The 8,076-nt window shown below is 36.8% G+C and overlaps 1 long non-coding RNA gene across 5 annotated transcripts; it reads right to left on the bottom strand.

Annotated features, from left to right (window-relative positions):
- Positions 1-863: 863 nt before the first annotated feature.
- LOC125543797 lies at positions 864-6,523 on the bottom strand. Of its 5 annotated transcripts, none has more exons than XR_007298778.1 (6): positions 6,038-6,523; positions 3,742-3,785; positions 3,471-3,614; positions 2,714-2,797; positions 2,330-2,428; positions 864-1,398 (listed from the first exon to the last, which is right to left on the bottom strand). It is a non-coding gene; the product is annotated as an uncharacterized LOC125543797 (long non-coding RNA). The 5 variants fall into 5 exon arrangements; XR_007298779.1 differs by having other exon boundaries at positions 2,344-2,428; XR_007298777.1 differs by having other exon boundaries at positions 2,378-2,428; positions 6,038-6,522.
- Between the last annotated feature and the right edge of the window lie 1,553 nt (positions 6,524-8,076).

Here is an 8,076-nt window from a genome sequence, read left to right as displayed (position 1 = left end):
CCATTAATTAATTCACACATATATACACACATGTGTGTGTGTGTGTGTGTGTATATAGTGTTACTATTCATCATTCAGGGTGCAGCATAAGTTATTCTTCACCCGAGGTAATCTTACGATCCCTTCCCAAATAAATTAAGTTTAGAACATAAATAGTTACATGCATATTGATTCAATATGTAAAATTTGGTATAAAAAACAAAATTATAGGTTATAAGACCAAAAAATTCACATTTTATGGATGTTTTACACTATGTTTTTACATTCGTAATTTTACATAATATAAAATATTTTTTACGGCGAGTACATATTGTCTTACAGTCTCTTTTTATGTATGAAATAAGAAAAAAATTACGAAACGTAAAAATACGGTGCATTGATGTCAAAATAGAGAGGGTGTGAAGAATAACTATTCCTCACCCAGGATGACGAATAGCGCGACCCTATATATATATATATATATACAATTAGCTAGCTATCTACAATTCCTCCTAATTGGTGCCTTCGGAGCCAGTGGCATTAGCCTAATTTGTGCCTTCGGAGCACGATAACAATTGGAAGTGGTTCATGGGGGCGGTAGCGGGTAATAGTATTCTCCTTTGGGATCTATGAACCGATCGAGCAAAAATCCCGCTATTTCCTCTTGAATTGCTTCTATGCGGTCCTTTGTTAGGAGCTTCTCCCGCACCTCTTTGAACTGTTAAGAAGGAGATCAATATGCATGTGTATTAGTTGTGTGACTAGATATCGATAATGGTGTAAAAATCTATTATATACTTAAAACAGAAGTAAAACAAACCATTACGTGCGTCCACATAGATTAAATTATTTTGATCATTTATTTTATCTTTTAATGGCTGAGATTAAAATATGGAAACGTTACGTAAAAATATGTGTACATGTACAAGTAGTAAAACATGCCACGTACAAACAACACACATAGGTTCCATCCGAACGTCAACTAGCCCGCAGAAACAGAAAAAAAATATTTCAATCAATGGGTCAAGGAATAAAAAATAATAGGAAATCTAAACAAATAAGGACAACGATTGGACCTAACCAGACCTCACATGAGAAACTTCCAAAACAGGAACCATGACACGAAAAAAGACCGATCTGCTTTCTCCATGGTCACAACCACCTGAACCCACACACCTCCACCCATATATAAATGAGTACAACCGGCCGCAGAAGCACACACCCAAAGAATTAGAAGTCAGCAAAGACGTCACACGCGACTAGGCAACTCGACGTCGACACGAAAAGCCACCTCAGCCACCTCCAGCCGCTTCACTTGACGTCCGATGAAGTCACGCCAAAGCACGCTCAACGCATGACGAAGCCACACCCAGCTACTCCAATCGACATCGGAAGAAGGGACGCCAAAGCACTTTTGGCCTGAATCATTAGATAATTTAGTAATTGTTATTAACAGTCTTATTTTCTCTAGATATAATCTTTATGAATATTGTATCAATTGAAAAATTGTTCCCTATTAATATTCAAGGCAAAACACTATGGCATGTAACAAGTTGAGCGACTTAAATACAAGGGGACATCACTGGAACATTCAAGTAAAACAAATGTGAATACGGGATTCAGTCAATCCTACCACCGATGAGCTTATTAGCCTAAATATGATACACGTGCAAAGTAACATCACAAATCGACCAAATAATCGGTGCGGAGATCCCAGACAAAGATGACGATCCGGACGGATATGAAACTGTGGAAAATTTCATGATGCACGGGCCTTGCAGAGTGTCAAATACAAAATCATCATGCATGATTGACAACAGACGCACTAAGCACTTCCCAAAAGGATACATGAGGATGGCTTTCCAGTATATAGAAGGCGAGATAATGGAAGGAAGATCAAAAAGGGAGGAGCAATGCTCAACGATAGATTTGTCGTACCCTACAACGGAAACCTTTTGGCCAATTCCAAGCTCACATAAATGTCAAGTGGTGCCAAAGGCCAAGGTCAATCAAGTACCTACCTATTTAAGAACATCCATAGAGATGACGACCAGGTAACAACCTTGCTAAAGGGAAGAGATGCGGCAAATGACTATGATGACATCAAGAAATACCTAGAGATGAGATACATATCAACAACTAAAGCATGCTGGCAAACATTCCTGTTTGATATACACCATCATGATCCACCAGTCGAGAGACTACCATTCCACATTAAAAATGAGCAAGAACTTATTTTTCCGGACTCGACTGACATAGAGAAGATAGTAAGAAGGCCAGGATCCACGAGTACTAAGTTCACTGAGTGGATGGAGGCAAACAAAATACATGAGGCGGGAAAAGAATTAACCTATGCAGAATTACCATCAAAATTTGTATGGAAAAGCGAAACCAAAACCTGAGGAGCGGAAAAGGGGCTTCGCTGTTGGGAGAATCTACTATGGACACCCTACAAGTGGAGATAGAGAAACTAATGAGGCAAGCAAGAAAAACAATAAAGGACTATCCAGACATAGAACTACGAAATGCTACAGAACTTGAACAACTTGGGAACAGAATGATAAACGAAGAACTTATCTACGACATGGAGGCACTAAAGAATGTGCACGAAACCATAATAAGCAATGTCAACCACGGCTAGAAAATGACCTTTGATGCAATAATAGAATCAGCTGAGAAAGGACTTGGAAAACAGATATTTGTAGAAGGCTATGGTGGCACAGGCAAAACTTACCTATGGAAAGCAATTACAACGAAGCTACGATCAGAAGGAAAGAAAGTGATTTCGGTAGTATCATCTGGCATTGCAGCTTTGCTCCTATAAGGTGGAAGAACAGCGCACTCAAGATTCCACAATAAATACCATGGAAGAATCAACATGTGAAATAAAACAAGGATCACATTTGGCTGAACTGGTAAAGAAAACCTCGGTGATATTATGGGACGAGGCTCCTATGACAAACACTGCTTCGATGCACTAGAAAAAAGCCTTAGGGATATTCTAAGGTTCACAAACCAAAATAGTGACGAAAGGCCATTTGGTGACATGACAGTTGTGCTAGAAGGCGACTTCAGAAAAATACTTCAAGTGATAACAAAGGGAAAGAGAGAGCAGATAGTAAATGCCTCGGTCAAAGGTCATACCTAAGGAAGTACTTTTAAATATTTTTCTAACTGAAAACATGCGGCTAAAGTTTGTCAGAAGATCCAATACAAAAGCAAAATGTGGCCGAATTTGCAGAATGGATCAAATTGCGATAAAAAAATGATGAAGCAGATGATTGGGTAAGAATACCTAAAGACCTACTTCTACTTAAAGGAGAAGACCCCAAAGAAGAGATAGTAAAAATCACGTACCCAAACTTGCAGCAAAACTATCGTAACAGTGAATTTGTCGAAGAAAGAGCAATACAGTGTCCAAGGAATGAAATAGTTGAGAGAAGATAAATTACTACATAATGAGCCAAATACAAGGTGAAGAGATGACATACCTATACTTGGACACTGTATGCAAGGCAACAATGAATTACAACACAATGGAGAATATGTGTCCAGCAGAGTTCCTCAACAACATGACCTTCCCAGGAATTCCAATCCACGAGCTAAAACTGAAGGTAGGCTTGCAGGTGATGCTCCTACGGAACATCAATCAAGCGGCAAGTTTATGCAATGGCACAAGAATGACTATCACACAGCTGGGCAAAAGGTACATTGAGGCACAAATAATCACAGGAACACACGTCAGTGACAAGGTATACATACCTGAAATCATTATGTCACCAAGCGACTTGAAGTGGCCCTTCGTGCTGAAAAGAAGGCAATATCCTCTATCAGTTTATTTTGCAATGACCATAAATAAAAGCCAATGTCAATCCCTAAAGAAGGTGGGCCTATATTTGCCTAAGCAAGTCTTCTGCCATGGGCAACTATATGTGGCATTATCAAGAGTCACATACACAGAAGGATTAAAGGTGTTGATTGACGACACAGAGTGCCCAAGCGAAGATAGCGCAAAGAATATATATAGTATACAAAGAGATCTTCTAATTTTAGAAGATCTCTTTGTAAATCATGACCTTAGTAAGAACATGACAATGCATATTATTATTGCCATACACTGCTTTCATGCATACAAATGCTAACAAGTATGTACATGTAGCTTCCTTTCTGTATGACGATAATCAATCGGTACATATTAATTTAAAAATATATACTCCATTTATTCTTATTATAGCGGATGAGCTTTAAAGATGAAAAGGTTACGTAAGACATAGAGCGCGTACACAGTAGATCATTGACACATCTACAAGGAGTTCTCTTTTTTTCCCTAGAGAGGATGTACAGGGAAGTCCAACATGCATACGTACACATTCTAGTTAGAAAAAGCAGACCAACTTCAACTCAAAAAGAAAAGGCACACCAACTTTCGTGAGATAACACACGTATAGGAGAGTCCAACACGCATACAAAGACATTAGTTAGAAAAGGAAACCAACTAGAAAGAGCAAACTACGAGAGGTCTGTTATCGGGAATAAAAAGCACATACATGGCAGAAAAAACACAAGAAGGTCTATACCAAATAAAAAATGCCTTATCGGATAATAATGAATATATATATGAGTCTTCCCCAGACATGTATGCCGTACATGGAAGAGATGTGTCCCTGTCTATCTAGGATTCTAATTGAATGCAAATCTTATTTTTGAAAAAAAAAAAAAATCAACACTAATTTGCAACTCCCACATGCACGCATGCAAACAGGAAAGCTAGCATACATGTATGCGTGCTTATCTCCATACTTGCATGACAAATAAGAAAATAGACACCTATAATACTATAGCTAACACATCAAAATATCCCATACACTTATCAACCTACCGCGCATTGAATACAGAAGCGATGAGCGTCCAACTAATTGAAATATCAAATCCATAGATTCGTACAGGATCTGCATTAGATGAGTTAAGAAAACATTGTATCTGGTGAACACCCAAAAAATTGGTTTTAAAATTAATTTTGTAATAAAAAATGTTAGGAAAAGAATCAAAGATATTCTATATGAAGTCCATAAAAAAGAATCCAGTAAATTAAAATAAGAGGATAATTTAGCAATTTTCAATGAGTAGTTACATTTTATTAGATGAGCAAGTTACATACTAATTAATAACCAAAAGATAAGCATGATTGCAACTGTATTGTCGTAATCAAGGAATGCAATTAAAACATGTTTAGGCGAAGGAACCGAGATGATAAGGCGAGACTGAACAATGTTTAGACTTGATCTCATGGCGGCAATTTTTCAAAACAATATAAAAACATAGCCAGACACTAAGAGATGAGATGTGGAAGAGGTAAATCATGACCTTAGTAAGAACATGGCAATGCATATTATTTTTTCCATACACTGCTTTCATGCATACAGATGTTAACAAGTGTGTACATGCAGCTTCCTTTCTGCATGGGCAGAAGTTTTTTTGAATAATAACCACTCTAATAAACATGATTCTCAGAAACCATATTAGCCGACAAGATTCCATAATCAAGATAAGAAACTATATGTGTAGCTAATTCAGACGCCTTACATTTGTGTGTGCACCATATAACATTGTGTATGTTCACCATATAGCAGTGCCTCTACATGGTAATTAAGACGCAAGAAGCCAACAACAAAACTAGCCGCACCTAAATTGCTGAACTTGAAAACTTAACCTGCAGCTAGACGCGTGCATGTCTCACATTAAGTTGATGCTTCTGTTACCTAGATCGGTAAAAGTGCATCTAAAATTCCTTTGTTTTACTGTCAATCAATAATTAAATGCAAGGGTCTGTTGCTAGGTTCAGTTAGACTTAATTCCAGCAGATCCATATGTTTGCTTTACTGTGTTCTCTACTACAGAATTCAGAGAACAAGTATAAGTGCACTTCTCCACACAGAAATTTTTGGTATAATTTCTGATTTCACACGAAAAGTTGTTTAGTAACGGGAAGATAAAATCTTATTCTGATTTCTAGATCATTCAACTTAAACAAAACTTATATGGCTCAAATAACACTTACATTTGGTAGAAGTCTGGACAGCAGGAGGGCAACAACTAACATCGACTCGCAGAAGATACTCACGTCTTGCAGATATTTCTTCATCCGCGAACTCCCTCAATGCCTTCGCAGCTCCAACATCCAGAAACTCCGGCTACGACAACTTTGAGTAGCACAACCCGCGTTCTCACTGGACATCTCCGTGACCGCGTTGCCAGAGTCGACGAGTTCGCCGAGATCCACACGCTCACCCAGCCACATGTGACACCACCAAGGAAGAAAAATCAGGAGAAAAGAAGCGACATGCGGATCTGGGATAGCATGAGGATTAGTTTCCTAATGGGGCACATCGACGTCGTCCTTCGCCGGCGGCAAATTGGAAGAAATGGCAGGTGTGTATGAGGTGCCTGGTGGGGATCGTATGGGAGGAGAGTTCTTTTTTTTTACTGAGAGGGAAAGGAGAGAGAGTTCTATGTAGATATCTTTTTAGGGCTGAGAGTTCTGTGTAAATGATTGGGACTGGGACTACCGGCTATTTTACTTAGAACAAAATTTATACGGAGTGGTAATCATCTTCACTCTAATGGGCTTGCAGAAAAGTATGTTAGGCATGACACATAATACATCTTTTCTTTTTGCGGGAACACATCATACATTGGCTATGCAAGATTGGGTGTGTGTGTGTGTATATATATATATATATATATATATATATATATATATATATATATATATATAGGGTCGCGCTATTCGTCATCCTGGGTGAGGAATAGTTATTCTTCACCCCCGAGAAGTGCATAAATGAATCCGAGTACATATGAACCCATTTTGAAAAACACATTTCTAAATTCTAAAAAAATATGAAAAAAAATTGCACAGGTACGTCTCCATGTTCTATGTGCGTGCATAAAGTTTCACGGAAAAATAACTTTTTTTGTGGCCTGTGGAAAAAAGACAAAAAATTATGTCGTGAAACGCTATTTAGAAGCACTGAAATTTGTCTTTTTTGCGGAGGCAAAACAAAAAGACATTTTTTCATAAAACTTTGTGCTGCTACACATATTTGCGAACATGTATGCATGATATTTTCTTTTGATTTTTTTGACATTTTAAAACATGCTTAAAATGCATTTTATGAAAAGTGGGTGCATATGCCCCTGAGTTCAGATGGTGCCCTCACCTTCACCCCCTCTCTATTTTGACGTCAATGCATCGTATTTTTAGGTTTCTTAAATTTTGTCTTATTTCATACGTAAAAAGAGAACGTAAGAAAATATATACTCGCCGTAAAAAGTATTTTATGTTATGTAAAGTTACAAACGTAAAAACATACATACAAATGCGATATTTATGGTCTTATAACCTATTTTTTTTGTTTTCTTATACCAAATTTTATGTAGTGAATTAATATGAGTGTAACTATTTGTAATCCAAACGTAATTTGTTTATGAAGCGACCGTAAGATTACCTCGGGTGAAGAATAACTTATTCTGCACCCTAGGTGATGAATAGCAACACTATATATATATATATATATATATATATATATATATATATATATATATATATATATATATATATATACACTTCTCGGTATACACAGATGCAAACATTAAAAACCATGAATGTGCTGGTGAAAAATGCTCTTAAAAAGATGGAACTTATACTTCCCCCAGAAAATAGATGAAACTTATCCATTGTTATTCAAAGGATCAGATATGATACAAATCTTTATATTTTTCACCATTAGATAATCAGCAAGATTAGTAGGAATCAACAAACATTTTTGAATGATAGGAATATATATATATAAATTACATGCCAAAATTCATGTTGGAAAATAAACAACTTTTAGCATTTCTCGATGTACTATAAACAATTCAAAACGAATGTCATTTAATGCGAGAAAAAATAAGAACAAAATGTCAGGCCAAACTAAAATAGGAGTAGATAGAGAAATTGGAAACTACATATGAATAGTGAGGCTCTAAAAAATATTATAAAATTATGTACACTACATGTTCAAATTCATAAATTCAAACAGAAGACATCAACTGCCC

The sequence above is a fragment of the Triticum urartu genome, chromosome 3, assembly GCF_003073215.2.
Source record: "Triticum urartu cultivar G1812 chromosome 3, Tu2.1, whole genome shotgun sequence".
NCBI classification, from domain to species: domain Eukaryota; kingdom Viridiplantae; phylum Streptophyta; class Magnoliopsida; order Poales; family Poaceae; genus Triticum; species Triticum urartu.
This window is presented reverse-complemented; position numbering and strand designations above follow the sequence as displayed.